General features: G+C 50.3%; 1 protein-coding gene across 1 annotated transcript in view; it reads left to right on the top strand.

The window, feature by feature from the left end:
- Positions 1-405: 405 nt before the first annotated feature.
- The window catches only part of RAB9B (RAB9B, member RAS oncogene family), a 40,567-nt gene continuing 17,682 nt past the window's right edge, over positions 406-23,290 (top strand). The window contains exon 1 of the mRNA XM_030576131.1: positions 406-1,385. The gene's annotated coding sequence lies outside the window, so the exon portion shown is untranslated. The remainder of the gene's footprint in view (positions 1,386-23,290) is intronic.

The raw sequence follows: 23,290 nt of genomic DNA on the forward strand, positions 1-23,290 counted from the left end.
CTGGCTCAGGGGACTGGTGAGGAGATATTGATTGGTTCATCCCTAGGTCAGTGCTTCAAAGCAGCCTCTGGGCGATATCCCAGCAGAGATTTTTACATCACTCCCCTTGATTTCAATCGGCAGTACCATGCAGGACAATGCTATGGCCATTCGCATCTGATGGCTGTTGGATGGCCTATGTGAAATGAGTTTGGTGGGTCTCAGACTAGTTTCTGGCATCACAAATGGCATCTCCTCTCTTAGAGAGAGCAGGTGGGTGAGGTAATGTCTTTTATTGGACTAATTTCTGTTGGGGAGAGAGGCAAGCTTTCGAGCTGCACCAACCTCTTCTTCAGGTCTGGGAAAGGTACTCCGTGCCACAGCTAAATACAAGGTGGAACAGATAGTTTAGCGTAAGGAGTTAACACATATTTCAAGCGTCTGTTTGGTGTCTGCTTTCTCACCCTGCTGCCCAGAACAGGAAACAATCGAGGTCTTTGCATTGCTACTGGGTGTTGAAACCCCTCGGACAGGAGTCTCAGAGTTGCTGTAGTGTGCTCCACAGAGAGCGGCGTGTGTGTTTAAAGAAAGGGCAGCAGAGGAAGTGGGCTCATCCATATGCCCACAGGGGGTAAACAAACACATGGCTGAGGCACAAGACCCAGAGGCAAAGGTGGAATGAGTTCCTCAGGGCTCAGCCTGCCAGTGCTATGGGCAGCAATAGATTCCTGGCAAGGGCAGAAAGGCTTTATCAGGGCTCTTTACCTTGGCACAGGCTCCCTGTGTTTACTGTAACACCCACAGCTGGGAGCGAGATTTGGACAACGGGAGTAAACATCCCAATCGCCTCAGTATGTGCCTCAGGAATCTGGAAAGCAGGAGCACAGCCTGGGCCGGAAAGAGCAAGCTCCCGCCCTCGCTCTGCACCGATTATGCCCAAGAAGGGCCCTACTCACTGTGTAGTCCCCTGAGTTCCCAGCCCCTTCTCCCCAGACCCCTGGTCAGTCTGAATAACCAACCTGGCACCTCCCCTTCCCCACAAATGCACATGCAATGTAGTTCCAAACTAGGCACAGGCAGAGAGCAGCCATGTCTGTTTTTCCCGGGGTCAGCTGCTAATTAAACAATCATTTCCTGCTATTGTCCTGCATTCTTATTCCCTTTCCTTCCATAAATCAAGCCCCTGCTGCAGGCTATTCCAGACTGGATCACAGAGCAAGGAATCAGGCCTGCCCAGATGGAAACACTACGTTGCCCACATCTGAATTATGCCAAGGGTCACTTTCTGCTCTTTCCTGGGAGCTGGATCAGTCTAGCTGAGTGCACCCGCCAGCCCTAAGTGGGAGGAATGCTATGCACCCACATGATGCAGCTGTTGCAGAGCGATGCCTGGATCCTAGGAGTGGGTAGGTGCCTAGCATGCTTGTTATCTTGCTCCATGCTGCAGCGAATGCAGTTCAGTGTGTTAAGCAGTGGAGGGTAAGGTAGCATGGACATACTGACCTGCTTCTGCAAGCAAAGGATTTAGCTAACGCAGGCAGGGGAGAGGCTGGAGGGAAGGGCTTCTGTTCTGTTTGAAGGTGTGTTGGGCGAAGCAGCCTGTTAATTTCCTGTCATTTCCGCTTTGGGCACAGCAGGAAGGGACTGGCTGAGCAGCGAGGGACAGATTTCCAAGAGTGCACAGCACCCGCTCTGTGTCCAGTGCAGGAATATTCAGTGCAGGCGCCTAGTGTTATAAAGTCTTAAGCAAAACAAAGACAATTGTCTCTCTCCTTTTTCTCCAGGGCCCACATGGGCCTCCCCTTAGGACGTGACTGGAGCCTCTGCAGCGAAGCCAATTCTAAGCCTCTCACACTATAGGAGTGTTGTATAGAAGGCCATGGCTACACTGGCACTTTACAGCGCTGCAACTTTCGCGCTCAGGGGTGTGAAAAAACACTGCCCTGAGCGCTGCAAGATACAGCGCTGTAAAGCCTCAGTGTAATCAGTGCCGCAGCGCTGGGAGCACGGCTCCCAGCGCTGCACGCTATACCTGTAAGGGATGTGGTTTACGTGCAGCACTGGGAGAGCTCTCTCCCAGCGCTGGCACTCCGACCACACTCACACTTCAAAGCGCTGCCGCGGCAGTGTGTTGAAATTTCAAGTGTAGCCATACCCGAAAGCTCCAAAGGTGCTGCTACAGACAGAAAAGAAAGAAAGAAAGAAAGAAAGAAAGAAAGAAAGAAAGAAAGAAAGAAAGAACTGATACCATCCAAACCATGGCAGCTCCTCTCAGCAAATCCCAGTGTGTTTATCTGAACATGAGCCCCAAGGCCTGCAGAGAATCTACTTGAAAAGAGGACAGGATTGGTAATTGGTTTATATAAACATTTCTGTAAAGAGGATTTTTATCTCACTGCATTTACACTGCAGAGCTCCAGGGCCAACACTTCTGTGCTACACCTCCCTGAAATGCTAGTGGCTCTGTCTGGGCAGGGCGTGTGCCCAGGCCTGCTCGGGGATGGTCTGCTTAAGGGCCTGATCCAAAGCTCATTTATATCAATGGGAATCTTTCCTCTGACTTCCAAGACTGTTCATCAGGCTCTGTGTCCATCCCTGGGAAGCCGCTGATGCAGTTGAAAGCTGCCCTCCCTGGCAGAAACCCAAAAGAGGGCAGTGGTGTAAATGCATCCTTGCCCTTCATGGAGGTGAACCCCCTCAGGGCATGCACAGGGTCACAGCTCTCCAGTTCACACGTTTTCACATCTGTGCAACTCTGGCTGTGAATGGCCATGAGTGCCCAGGTCTCTGAATGTTACATAGTGCATATCTAGGTGCTTGACTGTTGCATGGATACAGCTGCATGGATGTCCATGCCTGGCTGTCACATTGTCTGTGGTGCTGGATGTTATGCTACATGTTCATAGCTGTCTGTTTGAATGAATTCATGTCTGTCACATGTACACATGCTCCATATACTTAGCTCTGCCTCAGCTCGGAGCGAGGGACTAGCTGACCTCTTGATGTCCCTTCCAGCCCTAGGTTTCTCTGTTCCTATGAAATGTTGGCATGTGACTGCACAATGGTCATGTGTGGGCTGCATGTAGTGTCTGTGCAGGTTCACATGCCTGCATCTGTCAGCACTTTGAGTTGGGCAGGAGAAGAGTGATAATCAGACATAGTGAGGGTGGCTCAGGGACCTGTTACAGGCTGGCTGAGATGAACTCCTGTGGGTTTTGGTCAGGGCTGAGCTGTTCCTATGAGGCAGGACAGGAGGCAGAATGATCTAAACTGCTCGGCGTCAGTTTACTGCACCTGTAGTAGCCACCGTTCTCTCCAGCACACCTTCGTTTTTGGCTATGTTCCTGGCTCTCTTACAGGAGTCCCGGATCAGAGCAGCTGCCAGTTCACCCCAGGGTTCTGATAAAGCTCCCCGCCCCAACAGAGCCCCAGATCTGGCCGTTCTCTGCCAGCTCACACCAGGCTGCCGATACAGCTGCCTTGCTCTGAAGCATCTCTGATAAGGGCGTTTTGCTGTTGTGTACAATAGCACACACATGGCACAATGCAAATAGTACTGGCGCTCTCTGTACCTGTGCATTAGGCCACATGCAGATAAGCTTGTTCTTCCTTCACTACTGAGCCCTTGACTGAATTTGCCCCTGGAGGCATTTTTCTCCAGGAACCCTGGGACTCTCCTCTGCCACCGCTGCTGGGGGCGGGCCACACAGCACTGCCCCAGCCAACCCTCCCCATGGCGGTTGGCTCTTCTGTCTCTGAGTCCCTGTCTGTTTCTCTCCCACTCTGTTCACTTGGGCTCCTCTCTATCAGGGGGGTTCAATTAAAGGACTTCCCGAGGACCCCAATTCAGCAAAAGCAAGTCAGCACGACACCCTCTACAAGTGTGCTAGAACTCCTGCTTTGTCCTGTGCTGTTACAGCCAGAATGCCTCCAGGGATCCCCCCTGCTGTGCAGCCCTCCCCCTACAGTGACTTCAGAGCCCCTCTGTGTTACATCCGCCCCCCCCAACCTCCTGCATAATTGCACAGCAGGGTAGTGGAGTCTGTGAGCGGTGACCCCTCCACGATCCCAGGGCAGCCAAGTGTGCCCTGGAAACATCCTCCCCTGCCTTTAAAAGGGCAAGGCAGAGAACAAAGGCCCCTCAGCTGCCACACTCATCACTCCCATGGTGTGGCTCACACACCCCAGTGCAGAGAAGCAAGGCCCTGAATGGCTGCAAGGAATCATCCCCCATCGAATGACAGCAAAGGGCTTATTTCTCTGTCCCCCGCCCCACACAGGGGATGGCTGATAGCCTCCCAAGGGGAGGGGTTGCTCAGCAGCTGTATACAGGAGCGGCGCCAGGGTTTTTGGTGCCCTAGGCGGGGGTCCTTTTGCGCTCCTGGTCAGGGGCAATCCTGCGGCCGGGGGGTCCTTCCGCGCTCCCAGTCTTCGGGGCACTTCAGCGGCGGGTCCCGGAGCGAGTGAAGGACGCGCTGCAGAATTGCTGCCGAAGACCTGGAGCATGGAAGGACCCTCCGTCGCCCAATTTCCGCCGAGGGTGGCAAAATGCCGCCCCCCCCAAATCCTGGTGCCCTAGGTGACCGCCTAGGTTGCCTAAATGGAAGTTCCGGCCCTGGCTGTATAGACATGCAGCCCTCTTGTAACACCATTGCCTTCCATGGATTTGGGCCCCTTTGCACCAGGGCTGAGCTGGGCTTAGCTTGGCACAGCGGCCGTTCCTCCTGCAACCCCGGTGAAAATGGTGGTGGAAATATCTCTGTGTCTCCTTGTCTCCAGGACAGGCTGCTTCAAATCCCATCGTCACTGAGCAATCTGTGCATGCGGCTTATGACCAGTAATTATAGCAGTGCCCACCAGGGGTGGCACCCCCAGGGCCGGTGCAAGGATGTTTCGCACCCTAGGCGAAACTTCCACCTTGCTCCCTCCCCCCTCCGTGCCCCCACCCTGAGGCGCCCCCCCTGCGGCAGTTCCCCCCTTCTGCCCTGAGGTGCCCCCCTTGCGGCAGCTCCCCACCCCCCACCCTGCACCCTGAGGCACTCCCCCCTGCCCCAGCTCATCCCTGCTCCGCGCACGAGCGTCCCAAGCACACCGTCACTGCTTCACTTCTCCCGCCTCTCAGGCTTGCGGTGCCAATCAGCTTAGGTGCCACAAGCCTGGGAGGTGGGAGAAGCGAAGCAGCCACAGTGTGCTTGGGGAGGAGATGGGGTGGGTAGTTTCCCTGCATGCCGCCCCCGCCTTACTTGCTGCAGGCGGCCCTTGTCGCACTCCCCTGCCCCAGCGCCCTCCACCTAAATGTCGGTGGTGACCAGGACAGCGGAAGATCCAGCTGCCGCGGTCGCTGCCAAAGAAAATGGCACCTCCCAAATGCCAGTGCCCTAGGCTACCGCCTGGGCCACCTAAATGGTTGCACCGGCCCTGGGCACCCCACAGGCTGAGCCTGCCAACTCTGCATCCCCGGCTGGGAAAGCAGCGAGGAGTAACTCTGGCACACTTCTGTTCCTCCCTGGAGCCAGGTGCATCCATGGTCAGGTCCTACTGCCTTTCCTTTGCCACTGGGACACACAAAGAATCCTGCCCTACCCTTTCCATTGCCCTCATCTGCAGCACAGAAGTCACTGTCTGGCATCATCAATGGGGCCGAACTGTGGTCCAGCCTTGGTCTGCCCATAGCTGCGGCACTGTTTGGGGACTAAGGCCCTGATCCACAGCCTGCTAAAGCCAATGGGATACAGCATTGTCTCCAGTGGCTTTTCAGAGCCACAGCTAGCACAGAGTTTGTTGGTGTGCTGTACACTGCAGGGCCAACCTGCCTGGGGTGAGCTATGCTGTATTCATGTCCCCCACAGGCCTGCCCGCACCTGATCAGTGCTTGGGAAGGCTGAGCAGAGATTATGTTTTCCTCAGAATTACTCTCTCTTCTAAACCTCTGCCAAATGTGTTGTAATCCAATTCCAGTAAACAAACAGCCAGAGCCCTCCACAGAGCCACCGGAGGAGCCTTGAGAGCAAACCTGCCCTGCCGGTTCTCTGCTCAAACTTGTGACTTAATGTTTAACACTTACACAGTCACAGTGCCGCTCTTCCCAGCCAGGAGCGGGCTCTACCCCGCTCAGGAGATTGCTTTCCTTTCCTCCCACATGGCCTTGTCTGTTTCACAATTCCTGTTACCAGCCCCTCTGCCCCAGCACTTGATTCCTCCAGATCCAGGTTGATTCAAAAACCCCTGCCCCCGGCTGAGCCAGGGAGGCACAAGTCCCAGTCCATTGCAGCTGGATGACACCCCAGCCAGTTATCCTGCTACCAAAGGTGGCATTTTCAGGCAGCCAGAGTGCACTGTAGCAGGCCGGGGACTCAGGGAGCTATCCGACCAAACAATGGAGCAGGAAGACAAAGGCTTTTTGGCTATGTCTATGCTCGCCTTCTTCCCACTGCTTCATTTGTAATGAAAGAAGTGCTGGGGCTCAAGCAATATTTTTACATCTATAACTGATGCAGCAAGCCCAGAGGTGCCGGGGCTACGAGCTGCCAAATCTAGAGGTGCTGGGGCTCTGCCATGGCACAAATTAAATTCTGCTTGTTTTGCACAGGAAAGGGCCTTGCTGTTGTCCAAGTCGTTCACAGCCATATAGGGGGGCTCTGGTGCAGTCTCATCACAGCAAGTCTCTGAAAACTATGAGGCTGAGCAGCTATGTTGTTCTACTCTGCTCCCCATCCTGCCTTCAGGGGGAGGAGGCAATTCTCTCCTCTGCCTGGTGGTGAGAGACTGAGATCCCTGCGAGCACAGTCCAGTTACATACAACCCCCTCCCCCGCTGCACTGTCCCTGGAGTGTGAAATCCCAGGGCCAGGGAACTTTTGTCTGGCTGATGAGTCTGAAACCCAGATGACTCACCAAGGGTGCATGTGCTACCTCTGCCTTCCCCATCCCCCAGGCTGAACCTTTTCTAATAAATCAAGATTTAAAAAAAAAGCTCAATTGTATCCTAAGGCTGAGTTTCTAAGTGGATGACTCTGATCTGCCCGATGGCTTCTCCCCTCTCCCCTGGGTGCTGCAGGACCACCCTGGCTGGGCGCTGGCTGCATGCTGTACAATACATCTTTAGAGAGGGAGGCCCTGAGAGAGCATGTGTTCTCCTGCTAGCCGCCCAGGTCTCCTCCTCGGCGACTGGCCCCACCTCGCAGACACCATCTTCAGCGCAGTGCTGCCATCTGCTGATCCACGGGTTCAAAGAAGCCAGACAACGGAGGGAGCAGGAAGACAAAGGGTTTTTGGCTACGCCTAGGCTGCTCGCCTTCTCCCCACCCACTGCTTAATTTGTAATGGAAGAGGTCCCTAGGCTCAAGCAATTTTTTTACTTTCATAACTGACGCAGCAAGCCCAGAGGTGCTGGGGCTACGAACTGCAATTAAACATTGCTTCTTCCCCTAAAATGTCCCCCTGTTGCTACCCTCGGGGCTGCTCCGCACCTTCGTAGATCAGCTGCCAGTGTTTTAGCCACAGTGCCATCAAATTCTGCTCGGAACAGGTCTAGACAATGGCAAAAAAGCTAGCAGCCTCCAACACCTTGTCGCCACGCCACCCCGACCCCGGGGGCTTCACCAGTGGGAGCAACAAGGAGAAACTGCAGAGAGAAAAGGCTACTGCAGAGAAAGCATGAGAGAGAGCTGACTTTGGTTCTGAACAGCTCGCTGCCAGAAAGGCTCGAGCCCTGTCTACATCAGGAATTAGCACCACTTCAACTACCAGCTTAGCCAAAACTATTTCCCAGGGTAAGTCAAGGCCAGAGCAACGGAAGGGCTCTAGCATTAGTGGTTTCAGCATGAAAGGAAAGGAGTTGGCTCAGAAGGGGTAAAAGAAGGGAAATGAGGGTAAACATCAAGCACAGGCCAAAAACCCAAACAAAGCAAGGAGAAAAGGCAGGGAAATGGGGGAAAGGAAAAATACAAGAAACAAGAGTTAAAAGAGCCCCTGCTGCTCCCACTGGTCTTAATGGAGGCAGTGGGTGCTCAGCACCTTGGAAATCAAGTCCCTTTATGAAGGTGCCTTATATAGGGTCAGGAGGGTCACTTCTGGTGCCCACATTTGAAAATCTTGACCTTGTCGGTATATTCCTGTTCAGGGCCCAGGCCCGCAGATACTCACTGCTGAGTGCATTGCTCACAAGTGGGAGGGTTCCCTCTGAGCACAGGATTATTCATGCTCGTGAGCTCTGTGCTCAGCAGTCAGTGTCTGCAGGCTTTGGCCCTTAGGGTGGAAATCTTTCAGGACCAGGACCCTTGCCTGTACTTGTCTGTGTAGTGCTCAGCACCCTGTTGACGCACACAGAATTAGATCAATAATAAATAAGTATTAGTGAGTAATGTGAATCAATTAATCAAAGGCAAATATAGGCAAAATACCAGGGGGAAATGTGCTAATGGTAAGCTCTGTCTGACTGTGGAATAAGCCCCCTCAGGAGGTACTGGGAGCCCTATTAAATCAAGACCGAACAAGGCACCGGAGAACACAGTGACGTAGTTACATAGCTGTGAAGCACTGTGTCTGGAACTGTCTGATGACAACTTGCCATCTCAGTCGTAGACATTTGAAAACCCCATAGTCACTGTGGGAGAAGATCCCCTCCTGACCTCTGGAAAGTATGATTAGTTATTCCTGGGCACAAAACTGACTAGCACCCCTTTAACTTTCCATCCACTGCTGCTTAAATGCTCCCCAACATCACTTCCATTCACTCTCCCTGTAACAAACACCTCCTGACCTTCCTTGTATTCCCACTACCTCCAGTCCATGCGCCCTAGTTCTGTTCCATCCAGCAGCCTCAAATAGATCATCCAGCCTAATGTTATAGTAATCCTTAGCTCAGCTTAAATCTTTCTATCACCTCATGTTTTCGGGAGGAGGAGGGGAATTCAGTGGCTCACCACCCCATGCTCAATATTGCCAAGGGCCGTGCCGGTGGCATGCCCAGGAGGGGCTGGCTCAGAGGCCCATATGCCTCATGGAGAGTAAAAAACTTCCCAGCCAGTTTAGGGCCTTCCCACTGATTGATCACCAACTGTTGTTCCCTGTGCATCTAAAGGCCTGTCCTGCCCCCATTGAAATCAACAGGCGATGTCACGGGGAGCAGGGCTGGGCCCTATAGTTTTGTTTTGACAAACAGAAGTTTCCAGCTCTTGTGTTTGTTGGTGTGTCTAATGCCTGTTTTGTGATTGGTTTGGATGCTAGTCCAGCCATGGATTCATACACCCGATTCCACCACTCAGCACTGAGAACAGATGCATAACATGGCTCATGCCCAGCTGCGGACATTTTGAAGATAGCCCTTAGTATTCTAGCATGTCTGACTCTGTGTCAAGTCCCACACATACTCTCTCCTGACCATCTCAGCCTCCAAACCCTTCCCCTTTTGCCTCCCTTCCTCCAACCTGTTCCAGGATTCAGAGACTAGTCATTACCCATCTCCCTCCTCTACCCATCTCCGGTTCCCAAATCACCCCTTAGCGTGTCCTCATCAATTTTTCAGGCAGAAAAGGAAGAGAAGGGATTTCTAGCAGGCAGAGAAGGGCAATGTGGGGGAGGGCTCCGTCTCTCCCCACCCGAAGCCTGGAGCATGGTCAGATTGCCTGACTTGCCAAGCCTCCGTTAGATCATATCCGCCACATATCAGATCATGCATGAGCGAAGACACTGTTAATTAGATCACAGAGCCACAATGTTGTGTCAGGCAAACTTTCTCTAGAATAGTCATGTAAAAATGGGCCATATGCATACCTGGGAGGAGGTGTTTGCCTTCCTTCTGTTTTCTCTTCCCCCTTTTTCTTCCTGTATCTTGTTTTTTATGTGTCTTTTCCCATATCTGGGTTGCCTTTTGGTCATTCTTCTATCATTTGTTCATTGTTTTTAACTCTCTCTCCTTCCCCGCCATTATCTTTCTCCCCTCTACAACCTCACTGATGGGTACAATGTAAGAACCTACTGTAGGCAGAGCAGTGTCTGCCACACCTGGCTCCTCTCCGACAGGGTGTTGTGTCCTGCTTGCTCTGACAAATGGGACCAATGAGTGAATGGGTAACAGTAATTGTAGGACCTCCAAATGTGGGTGAACTGACATCATCATCATCATGTTCCTATTACGCCTCTGGCGTTTAGGGCAGTGACAAAACTCCTTCACTCCACTCTGTTTCTGGCAAGTCTTTCAGTGGTCCCCCAGCTGTGCCCCAGGTTTTTCAGCTGAACTGACAGCTCTATTCTAATTCCTTCTGCCACCCTTTCCCTAGCTCCAGCTGCCCCTACCCCACCCACGTCCTCTCACTGACTTGGCCCCCTCCTTCCACTCTTTCCTAGGCTCTGGAAACACCCACTTATTCTGGGCATTGTCGCAGCCCTAAGCCTATGCTCAAACATGGCTTCTGTATGGCCAATTGTCGGTCAAAAGGTCACATTGGTACCGTGTGCAACACTGTAGTGCGATGTGCTACATTATAGTGCCATGTGCATTTTCCAACTCTTTTTCCCTGATCACCTGAGGGACAGGCTAGTGCGGTGTGCAACAATATAGTGCCGTGTGCATTCTCCTGCTCTTTTTGCCTGGTCACCTAGGGGTCAGGCTAGTGCCTTGTGCAAAAATACCAGCGTGCTGTGTGCATAAGGACATTGTGCCGTGTGCAGATCCTGTTTAAGTGGAGGACTCCCGCTCAGAACCTGGAAGGCGAAGGAGCTAGGGACCAATCAGATGCTGACACGAGTAAGAGAGCTTTCTAATAAAACCATGTCTCATGCCAGGATCCGCAGGAGTATCCATGTTAGCTGGAAGGCCTGATCACCCTTTCAGCCAGAAGGGTCTCCTGTGTACCTTGCTGGCTCATGTTGTGTTCCGCCAATTCGTCATGCCCTTGGTGTCTGTACTGCTGGTCAGCTGCACCTGGAGTGTGGTATTTGTATTCTAATTTCTGTGAATATTTTGTTTGCTTAGCCTCTTCTCTTTCTCCCTCCCTTATTTGGCACAGAACTATATATATTGTTGTTATTTGGTACCAAGTTATGTATATAGTATATGAAAGTTAAATTGTTGTATTGATTGCTATTGTGGTTAATTGTTGTACTTTACAATATTTGGTTAATGTATATAGTTTACTCAGTTTGGTGTATCTGCTCTAATTTCTGGTGAGCAGTTAATCACAGATCATTTAGTTTCCTGTTGCTGGTTGTAAATAGATCATTTCAAGTTGTGTAAATATTCTTGTTCTAATAGTATTGTTAGTTAGTAAAAGCGCTCCTCCCCAGCCCAAGTTGCAACTCCTTCCCCATCAATAAACGGCCACGTGGTTTTGAACTTTCAATGTCACGTTTTGATTTTCCTCACTTGATCAAAAACTTACTCGAACCTGTATTAGTCTCGGACAGGCATAACTACACTTGCAGATGTAGAGCACTGGGAGTTAAACCAGCCCTTGGAGACCGCAGCAGGGAAAACGCTGTCGTGTGTTCACACTGTCAGCTGCAGTCGCAGTGGCATGGCCACATTTGTGGTGTTTGCAGGAGCATTGGGAGTGATGCATTATGGGCAGCTATCTAGAGTGACCAGATGCGAGATGTGAAGTATCGGGATGTGTGTGTGTGGGTGGGGGATGGTGCCAGCGGAGCAACAAAAAAAACCAAAAAACCCAAGAGCAGCGGTGGAGGAAAAAACAAAACAAACAAAAAACCCAAGAGCCGCCGGAGCATAGAAAAAATTGGTGTGGGCTGAGCACCCATTGGCAGCTCCATGCCCGCTCCCCCCGCACCAGCTCGCCTTTGCTCTGCCTCCACCTCCCCTAAGCTGGCTGCAGCATCCTGTTTCTGCCCCCTCCCTCCAATGCTTGCACCGCAATACAGCTGATTAGCGCAATCCTGGGAGTGAAGGGGGAGGAGGAGGAATGCCGCGTGCTTGGGGACGAGACAGGGCCAGGATGGGGATTTGGGGAGGGATCCAATAGGGCAATGAGGGGGCTGGGCTGGGGACAGGGCCAGGGCGGGGATTTTGGGAGGGATCGAATGGGGGTGGGAGGGGCAGAGTAGGGGCAGGGCCAGGGTGGAGTTGGGGAGGAGGGGCGCGAGCATCCTCTAACTATGCACCGGAGGGCAAAATATCAGGACAATTCGCATCCCGATAAAATTGGGATGTCTGGTCACCCTACAGCTATCCCACAGAGCACCTCTTCCCATTCTGGCACTGTGGTTTCGGGAAGGGGGAGGGGACATTTGGTGCATCCTGGGTCCTGTTCCAATGCCCTGTGATGCATTGTTTCGCATCCCAGCAATCCCTCTGCTTCCATCCACATTTGGTGCCATCTTTCAACATTTTTTTGTACTGAGCACTCTGTCTTCCCTTTCGGGCTGCTGGAATGGATCCTGAACTTGTGAGGAATATGCTGATGGGTCTTGCCAGCATGTCACAAATTGCAGTCGAGCTACTCTTTAAGCTACAAAGTGACAGTGAGGAATCTGACAATGATGTAGACTTGCATAACGCATACTACACAAGATTGCTTGTGACATTCATGGACATGCTCACCACAGTGGAACACACACACAGCTTTTGGGCTTGGGAAACAAGCACTGAGTGATTGGATCACATCGTCATGCAGGTGTGGGATGATGAGCAGTGGCTGCAGAACTTTCGGATGAGGAAAGCCACTTTCATGAGACTGTTCTGAGCTCGCCCCCCACCCTGCAGCACAGGTACACGAGATTGAGAGCTGCCCTGCTTGTGCAGAAGTGCGTGGCTATTGCAATCTGGAAGCTGGCAACTCCCGACAGCTACCAATTGGTCACTAACCAGTTTGGAGTGAGAAAGTCAACCATTGGAATCGTGTTGATGCAAGTTTGCAGGGCCATTAATCGCATCCTGCTCAGAAGAACCGTGTCTCTGGGCAACATGTGTGACATTGTGGCTGGCTTTGCACAAATGGGAGGGGCAATAGATGGCACGCATATTGCAATTCTGGCCCCAGACCACCTAGCCTCCAAGTACATGAATCGGAAGGGGTATTTCTCGATGGTTCTCCAGGTGCTTGTGGATCACTGTGGGAGTTTCATGGACATTAATGCAGGCTGGTCTGGAAAGGTGCATGACGCACGCATCTTTTGGAACAGAGGCCTGTTCAGGAAGCTGCAAGCTGGGACTTACTTCCAGACCCAGAAGATCACCGTAGGGTAAGTCGAAATGCCAGTTGTGATCCTTGGAGACCCCACTTACCCTTTAATGCCATGGCTCATGAAACCCTACACAGGGGGCCTTAACAGTAGCAAGGAGCTGTTCAACACCAGGCTGAGTAGGTGCAGAATGCCTGTTGAGTGTGCTTTTGGCCATTTAAAGGGCCGCTGGCGCTGTCTGTATGGGATGCTAGACCTGGCCGATGACAACATCCAGACGATTATAGCCACGTGCTATACCCTCCATAACATTTGTGATGGGAAGGGTGAAAACTTCACTTAGGGATGGACCATGGAGGTTCAACACCTGGAGGCTGAATTTGAACAACCAGAAAGCAGGGCTATTAGAGGGGCCCAGTGCAGGGCTGTAAGGATTAAGGATGCCTTGAGGGAGCAATTCGATGCTGAAAGCCACCAGTAATGTTTGGTGTCCTGCACAGAAGTGAAGTGCAGTGGTTCCAATGCTAGTAGGCATCTGTGTTTGCTGCGTATGATGCAATGACTTACAGTGCCTGTTGCTTTCCTGGGCTACTTTATCTTTTACTTAATGCAATAAAGAATGTTTTCAAAGCCAAAAAGTTCATTTATTGAAAAGAAACACAACTGCTGGGGAAACAGAAAAGGCATGACACATCTGTACTGTGTGCGAGGAGGGAAGAGGGCGGTTTGGGGAACAGGACAATTACAGATTTGTGTATGTTGTTATCCTACTCAGCTTCCTTTCTGGAGTGCCATGCAATGAGTGCTGTACTTTAGGCTGGCTAAAATGCAGGGTGATGGGGGTTGAGTGCAGTGTGTAAGCGTCTTAGTTTGCAGGGCTGGGTGGTAAAGCTACAGGTGTTGGAGGCAGCTGGTGGAGATAAGAAACTGGATGTTGGGGGAAGTGGGTTGGCGGTCACATGGGGGCACAAGGGAAAGAGCTTTGGGATAAGGGCTGCAGGGGCGAGTGGGTGGGTGCGGATCTACTCCTTCTGCAGTGCTATAAGCACCTGCATTGAGTCCGCTTGGCGCTCCATAATGCTTAGGAGCCGCTCCATGCTTTGGTGCCGGCAATCTGCATTCTGCTGGCGGAGCCTCCTTTCGGTCTCCTGCCACTCCAATACTTTTTGATTTTTCAGTAAAGGACTGTTGCATGACTTCATGCAGAGGGTCCTCCTTGGTTCTTCATCGATGCTTCCTGATTCTTTGCAGCCTTTCAACCATTGATAGCAAGGACAGCTGGGATCTCAAGATTGCATCTGTAAAGCCAAAATGCAACACTTAACAGAGGCAGTATTGTTCACACCAGACAGGGTAATGATTTGGCTGAACTTAAAGACAAGTATAGTGTACACAATAGCAGAAAGTGCCCGTCCTAAAGTGAGCACACATAACCCACAGGAGCCCCAAAATGGTGAGTAAGCACAAGGACTAGAGGGACTGATTGTTTCAGGGCCATACTGGCCTCTGGGGTCCTGTGCCTTGGGGAGAGCCAACAGCTGCAAGGGGCCCCTATACTGAACACTGTCCCCACATTTTCCACAGGATGAGTTCATCCTGGAAGATATCTCGTTGCTGAGGGTGATCTGGGAACAAGGGAGGGTCTTCTACTACAATGTGGCTTCCGCCCTCACTCTTATGCCACTTGCCTGTGTGCAGCAATGGTCCCCCCACCCCTCATGGCACAGTGGCATTGACATGTTAGCCTTACTGGAACAAGGAGCACAGTAACCTGCTCTGCCAAGCAACCTGCGCAAGTGGATTGCCCAGCTTCTGCATGAGACTGTTGCCTGCTCAAAGTGCCCGAGGCCAAGCAACAGTGGGGAGGGTCCGTCGCCCGGTGTGCTGCGCCAATAAACACACCAGGGTGGAGAAGCAAACAAAGTTTATTTAAGATCTCAAAGCGGTGCAGGGAGACTGACGCCTCAAATCAAGCACACTTAAAACAAGTGGCTTTTCTCTTTTATACCCGAGTTGTTTACTGCAAAACCTGCTAACTAGCTCATCCCCCGTTCCCCCCTTCCCTCTTCTGTCCAGCTGTAGACATATACATTTTATCTAAAAGTGGCCTTGAGTTCATTTCAGCCTAACTCCAGTCTGTTACAACAAATCACTGGCTGCTGACACTACACTTTTGCAGCTGTTAGCACATTAGGTTACACTAGGTTACACAAAGTGTTTAACATGGAGGAACATTGGTTCATTGAGGCCTGAGCAGGAGGGCTTCATCGGCACTCATGATCTTCCACCCTCCCGAGTTACCTAGGGTTATTCCTAGTGACACCAACAGCTCCCTCCTTTGAGAATACGCAACAAACTTTTGGCTGAGTTTTCTCATACTTTAAGGACAACAAGCGATTAAGCTCTAGGGAGCTGGAGTGCTTTACAGCAAGCAAGCAAGAGGAGAGTAACGATACACAACACCACACCAGTGAGCAGGAGGGGAACAATGCCTCCCCCTAGTCCCCCCAGGTTGAGAAACGAGCCCCAGAGGGAATCAGAAATAGTGGGTTCCCTTTCCTGGGCTTTCCACTGTTCAAAAGCCTGTTCGGCTGACAGGATGTACTTGTTAATATCCTGTGCGTTTTCTGGGACATAAGTACAGCATTCATCCCCTATAAGGGCGCACACCCCGCCCTGTGAAGCCACACTTCCACCCAGAAAGTGTCCAAGTATGTTTTCATGATCACGGATCAGAAAGGTAGTCCTGATGCGTCTGTAAGGGCAGTGGGCCAAGTCTGGTACTCAAGATCACTCTGAATGGCCCTCAGCTGGTCATTCAGGAAATCCCGAATTCCTAAACATACGAGATCCCACTGCAATGCCTTCCCAGCCTCAGTTATATTCAATACCATCTTTTCTTGGTGTAGTACTATATTACATCTGTTATTTAACTATTCTTAGGTACTTTCAAAAGGCATTAACATTAAGAGCATAGGAGGGGGTTACATTATCAGTCACTCTCCAGGACACAGGGTGCAGCCTGTAGAATAAACTCCAAACTCCAATCAATCCCACATTCCCAAGCATGGGTCCCACAAATGTCCTCCTGCCAGTGTATAATTTTTTGTTTCTTCACCAAGGTCAGTTCTTAATGTCCTTTCTAGTCAGGAATCCCTGGACTTTGGCAGTTTTAATGGAGTGAGTGTTCCTTCTTCTTTCCCAAAACAGTCGTGGTTCAACATCCTACAGGGGAGAGGTTACCAGCCCATCACCCTGTAATGGTTTTGATTCTTCTAGAAAAATTCAAAGGCATAGTACATCTGTCAGTGGACAAGGGAGAGGTTACTAGCACTTCACCTTGTACTTTTCCCGTGCTGTCCAGAAGGCACAGTGGAGCTAGAAGGAGAAATAGGCTAATCATCAGTAGGAGAATTCTCCCGATGTGGAGGGGTCTTTTTGCAGTGAGAATCATGGGTACAGGCAGTCAGTCTTTGGCACTTCACAGCGGTGTTGGTAGTCAGCAGGACTTAATAAGGGCCTTTCCAGCGTGGAGCCAGAGCAGTCTTTCGTTGGTGGACCTTTACATTGATCCCATCTCCTTGTTCCAAGGAGTGGCAGGGCTGCTAGGGTCTTTGGGTAGCGCTTCTTTACGTGTGGGAAAAGAAACCATTAGTGCCTGGCAGTGTTTTGCAAATCTCATAGCTGCGTGGGCAAAGTCAAGCCCTTCTTTTCCTAGTTGTTAGTCAAGTCTTAACTGTGAGCAGTGTCCTTGAATGGCGTCAGTGTCTTATCTATATCCTGAGCTTGCGAGCTAATTATGTTTTTTTTCCAGTTAACTCATTCTGTTCTTTGTCCTTTTTCCCTTCTTGGCTTCTTTTAACCTGCAAAGGAAACTTCCACTTTTCACTTATACACCTTTTTCCCAACAACAAACACACAAACGTTGTCATTATACAGTACATTAGTCTTATTATTCAATGTATGCCACATATACCCTTTCACTAAAATAACCTTATTACAGAACTTTGGCACAACAAGCTAAAACAAGCATACCCACTTTGATAGGTTCATTCAATTCAATCTCTCGTCCAATAGCTTCCCACCATCCCCAGCCGTCTGGCTAAAAATCTGAGGTAGCCAGAAAGATCCCATGTACAATATGGGGAGTGGGTCAACTTTTCATGTCTTTGCTTCCAAAGACTGTTGGTATACAAATTTTAATAACAATTTTCAATTAAAAGATTTGGCCAATGAAGATTCTTTTTCTTACTTAAGGAAATGCATTAGACTTTGGTATATTACATTCTCCTGATTTATCCAAACACTTTGTATTCCAAGTTGAACAAAACAAGTATCTGCATTCCAATCTAACCCTTCCGCCTGATTTCAAACCAGACCATTCCATGAAAACACTAAACACATCAATTCCGGCTGCAAGATAAACGCCACAAGACAGAACATAGAACACAAAAAAAAATTCCTATTGTGCCAGTAAATGCATGGTACGTTGAATGCTGTTCAGCTGGCATTAGTTTTCTCTGATTATCTGAAAGACAAAAAAAACAGAGGTCTACCCCTTCTGGGCAGTCAATCATCACTTAAAATATACAAATACTCTTGTTGACTTCAGGCAAAATAGAGGAATTACCCCATATTTTCTTGTATTTGTTTCTTAGGCAGCCCAGGTTTTCAATTACATAACACTGTATACATTCTTCAGCTAATTCAACTAAATTGTTCATAGCCAAATCAAATGATTGCAATCCAATAATTTCTTTGCCTGAATTTATTTACAAACATTTCACAGACACCAAGAACTTTCTTTAGCATTTTTACAAAGTTCAACTGCTGTTCCCTCCAGCAACTACAGAGTTAACTTCTCACTTTCCCTTAAATTACTTGCTTGTCTCCCAACAGCCACTTTTATCAACTTAACTCACCATTCCAAGTAAGTCCTGGGTATTTGAAATCCCCATGCTTACACTTACTGACTCCTTTCTTCCACTACACCCTTAAAGTTTTCCAACCTGTTTTCCAATCTCTCTGTCTGTTGTCTGCCCGCCTGGGCCCAATCCTGCTTTTTTTGCTGAACTGTCCCTTCCATGGGCACCAACTTTGTTCCACTACCAGTTTAGCTAGGAGGATGGGCATCTTAACTAGCCCCCACCCCTCCTGGTCTTTTCCCTTAAACATTCTTACTCACAAGACTACCCGAGTCCTCCCTCGTGAGGCTTGCCACCTGGACAAAAACACATGGCCCATTGGGTAAAGGCCATTTACTTAACATACAATCCAAAGCCCTTTAGAGGGGTTACCCAGAGACCCATCCATCTATCTGCTGACACTTAAACAGAAAAGAGAGTTACACAGAGAGCAGAGGGAATTACAGTCTAAGCCAGGCTTTCCTACTTCTATACACTGATCGCTACAGGGGACGGGACAGAAGACTCTCAATTCGACCTCGGAGCTTCCTCGCACGCATGGCTTCCACTCCGAGGAATTACGAACGAGAGGTTCAGTTCCGCCCACACACCCTAATGCCCAGATGAACAGAGCAGAAAAACAACAGTAACCGGTTAAACAGAACAGAACCAGAACCAGATAGCGTTTCCTTATCCTATTAGTGTTCACTTTTACTCATGCAGTTTTCAACATACAACACCAACAGTACCAAGCAAAGCAAACATAAAATAACAAGGGTAAAACAAATAGATGATGTAAAGTCTGCAGGGCTCCCCCTTCTTAATTGCTCACCAAACTGTGACAAATTTCTGTTATCAATCTATCCCTCGTGTCAGGTGATCAGGCTGACACTACAGGATTGTTGGGGGAAGATGAAGAAAACACACCATATTACTGAATTTTTAAAGCTCCATTAATAAAATAATAAAACAACAACGGAGAGTGTTGGGAACACTCCCACATCACTCAGGAAAACATTAATGTCCCAAGCCGGAGCCCCTTTCATACTCACACACGTACGTCCAGACTGGCCACTTCTGTGTATAATGTTCAGAGATGGGGGAGAGGTGGACAGGAGATTATTCTGTATACAGCTTGTCCAGAATTTCCAACATGCTTCCGCTCTTGGGAGGGCTGTTCTTTTACACCCTGGAAACTCCTGCGGTGTCTCTTTCAGAGATTACAGTCCAGGTCAGCTGCTTGTGGCTTCTTCGGTGTCACCAAGCCACACCGGCTCCGGGGTCACAAAGGCACACTGTTGGATCTTACTGGACAGTTAAGCTTTGCAAATGTAATCTCAGTTCTGTAACTTGTATTGCCTTTGGTTTGCCTCTGTCAATTTTCCTTTTTCCACAGCCAGCTGGGGCCGAAAGCAGTTTTTCTTTGTACTTAGCATAGTCTGCGTTGATTCTTGACCTTGAATGCAGAGCAACTTTCTTTTTATCCCTGGGCCAAGCTGAATTTCAAATTTACCCTTTCCTTTCCTCAATAGACAAATTTGCTCATACTGTGTCAGGGCTTTTTGGTGATTAAACGCTCTTCTTAGATGTATGATCTTATCTAGATTGAAGTACCTTCTAGTGGGCATTGTTTAGATGGATTTTCACGCGTGTAAATATTCCAATTCTCTAAATACCTGCAGGTTGTTGAACCATAATGTAAGTACATATAATATGCTGGGGTACCCTTAAGAGGTGAGGTGGAACGTTTAGACTGTCCCCCATTTTCCACTTACACACACAGGGAGGGTGCCCTGTCCGCGCTAGCGGCTCATAAACTAAGGATTTTTCCCTACAGGGTACTTACACAGGAGAGGCTAAGGAGGATGGCCATGACCCTCCTACACCTCCGTTCAGCAAAGAGCATCGGCTAGTCTCTGGGAGACGGCGCCGCTTACTCTGATTGCATCCAGTGAGATGTCCAGACTGTCAGTAGCCCACACGGAAAGGAAAGGGGAAGGGAAGATGGGTACACACACTCCTAGACCCAGGTAGCTTCCTCACCGGATGATGCCAGGCCGAGTCAGCCCACCATAGGGGGATCCTAAAGATCCGCTAGTTACCGGGCTTGCGTTAGAGTAGTCCTGATCACGAGCTTTTGCTTCACAGGGTACTCTGGGCGTCTTCCGGTAACAGTCACTCACACTGGCCCCCAGTACCATTTTGCATCTGATCTTGCTTTTTAGCTACAACAGGGAGAGAGTGCACTAGGACATAGGGTCTCCCCTTTCTAGACAGGTCCCTCCTTTGTCCCTGCACTATCCCTAACCTGCTTTTGAATCCTTGCACTCTGCCAGACAGGGGAAGAACAGGAGCTACGATGGGGGATTTTTTTTTACAAGAGCTCTCCATACAAACAGCTTCAGAAGCTACCCGTTCACTGACAAAACAGGAGTAATTGGAGGATCATGTTATAATTAAGTGATCCTTCTGGTAGCCACCTTTTCTGGTCCTCTAGTTGATATTGAGGCCAGTTTACTGTACAGAACTTTTTCAGTTTATTCTTAGTCATCGGATCCGAGCCAAAGACCTTCCAATTCACTAGAATGCATTCTAATGGTGTGCACCGTACCTGGCGCCCCATACCATGCCCTTGACCCATTATATGACGCTCTATCGTCTAATGGGAATTACAACGACTGGGCGTCCCCAGCCTTGAATTACAACGACTGGGCATCCCCAGCCTCAGGCAAAAGTCCACACTACTGGACTGTTCGTACCTTATCCAAGGGACCGGTTCCTCACCGTCACCCTCAAATGCTTGTCCACTACTTGAGCGCGTTGCACCGTTGTGCCCTCCGGGGTCGGTCGAACTGCGTCTCTGCCGAGGCCCCCGGTGAAGTCACCGGTGTGCACTGGGCGTTGGTCGTCGCCGTAATCCGTTGACCACCAGGAGGGATCCGGGCAAGGCTAATTTTAGCCTCGAGCCCACTGTTGGGCGCCAAGAACTGTTGCCGGCTCAAAGTGCCCGAGGCCAAGCAACAGCGGGGAGCGTCCGTCGCCCAGTGTGCTGCGCCAATAAACACACCAGGGTGGAGAAGCAAACTAAGTTTATTTGAGATCTCAAAGCAGTGCAGGGAGACTGACATCTCAAATCAAGCACACCTAAAACAAGTGGCTTTTCTCTTTTATACCCGAGTTGTTTACTGCAAAACCTGCTAACTAGCTCATCCCCCGTTTCCCCTCCCTCTTCTGTCCAGCTGTAGACATATACATTTTATCTAAAAGCAGCCTTGAGTTCATTTCAGCCTAACTCCAGTCTGTTACAACAAATCACTGGCTGCTGACACTACACTTTTGCAGCTGTTAACACATTAGGTTACACTAGGTTACACAAAGTGTTTAACATGGAGGAACATTGGTTCATTGAGGCCTGAGCAGGAGGGCTTCATCGGCACTCGTGATCTTCCACCCTCCCGAGTTACCTAGGGTTATGCCTATTGACGCCAACAAGACCTTCAATGAGATCACTGAGGCTGATTATCGTGATGTGAGAGAGCACATCACCACCCTATTCCACATCTAGGCATGCACACAGCCCTAACCCTTCTTTCTGCAACCCTCTTTGCCCCAAGAGTCCGCACCAAACAACTACCTTCCCAAAATAAAAGCCACTTACTGGGCACCATCTCTGCTGTTTGTTCTTCCCCCAGCACCATCCGCTGCAACTGACTATCTTCCTCCTGGCTTGAAAACTGCTCTTGGCTGCATGCATTAAGGAATGCTGGGCTGTCCTCTGGCTCTGGGTCCCCCTCCTCCTCAGCACTCTCCCTCCCGCTTTCCTCCTCCTGCCTTGTTGAACTTTGGGCTGTTACGGTCTCTGAAGTATCCATGATGCTCTTTGGAGTGGAAGTGGGGTCTGTGACGAACTGGGAATGTTCTTAATGTTTTCTCTGAATACTGTGTTGGTGCCTCAGTGTCCCCATAGCAGTTCTTAAGTATCTGGCAGAGCAAAGGGCCAGTGCATCTAAATGCCTGGCACTCTGTCTCCTAGCAACTGATGGCCTGGGCCCCTCCTCTGCAAAGATGCCAGCTGAAGGTGTTGGAGACAAAGGGATCAGGTGGCCTCCTGGCCCAGGAAAGGAGCTGAGCAGAAAGGAGGGGCTGGAAGGGGTGGTTAGTCTGGAGCCGGCTGGGGTCGAGGAGTGAAGTGCAGATGTGGGGGGTCTGGTTCACTGCCCCCCAGAAAGGACCTGTCCGAGGGGTCCGGTTCGCTGTATTTACAAGCTCTGTTTTAGACCCTGTTCCTGTCATCGAATAAACCTCTGTTTTACTGGCTAGCTAAGAGTCACGTCTGACTGCAAAGTTGGGGTGCAGGACCCAGTGGCTTCCCCAGGACCCCACTGAGGCGGGCTCGCTGTGGGAAGCGCACGGAGGGGCAGAGGATGCTGAATGCTCCAAGGAGAGACCCAGGAGGTGAAGACGTGTGAGCTTCTTGCCCTGAACAAGTCTGCTCCAAGGGAGAGGAGGCTCCCCAAAGTCCTGCCTGGCTTTGTGGGGAGCAGTTCCAGAGCATCGCCTGGTGACTCCGTGACAGGGTTGCCCCCAAGTATCACGTTCAGCTTTTTGTAGAAACTGCAGGTTGTGGGTGCAGCAACGGAGTGGCTGTTTGCCTCCCACATTTTGTGGTAGGCACTCCGCAGCTCCTTCACTTTAACCCTGCACTGCACTATGTCCTGGTCATGGCCCCTTTCTGTCATGGCCCTTGATATCTGCCCATAGGTATTGTAATTCCTACAGCTGGAGCACAGCTGGGACTAGACAACTTCCTCCCACCAAACACTGATGAGGTCCAGCACCTCGCCATTGCTCCATATTGGGGATCGCTGGCACATAGAGGCCTGGTCACCTGGAAAGATGCTCTGAGACCACTCTATGCCTTCCTGAGCAAACAGGAAGGGGGTTCCCAGAGAATTTAAAGGGTGGGTATGATGAGTGGTCACCTGAGGACAGGGCAGTAGAGTTCAAAGTGATGACCAGAGTGGCTACAACAGGCATTGTGGGACATTTCTGGACAGGTCTGGCTCTAGGCACCAGCATTCCAAGCAGGTGCTTGGGGCGGCAATCTGCAAGGGGCGGCAGTCCGTGCGTTTTTGTGGCCCCAAGCAGGGCTGGTGAAACCCATTAGGCTACCTAGGCGGTCACCTAGGGCGCTATCATTTGGTGGGGGGCGGCATTTTGGGTCCTTCGGCAGCGATCGTGGCAGCCGGATCTTCAGCCACCCTGGTCATT

This window comes from Gopherus evgoodei, chromosome 9, assembly GCF_007399415.2.
Source record: "Gopherus evgoodei ecotype Sinaloan lineage chromosome 9, rGopEvg1_v1.p, whole genome shotgun sequence".
Taxonomy (NCBI): domain Eukaryota; kingdom Metazoa; phylum Chordata; order Testudines; family Testudinidae; genus Gopherus; species Gopherus evgoodei.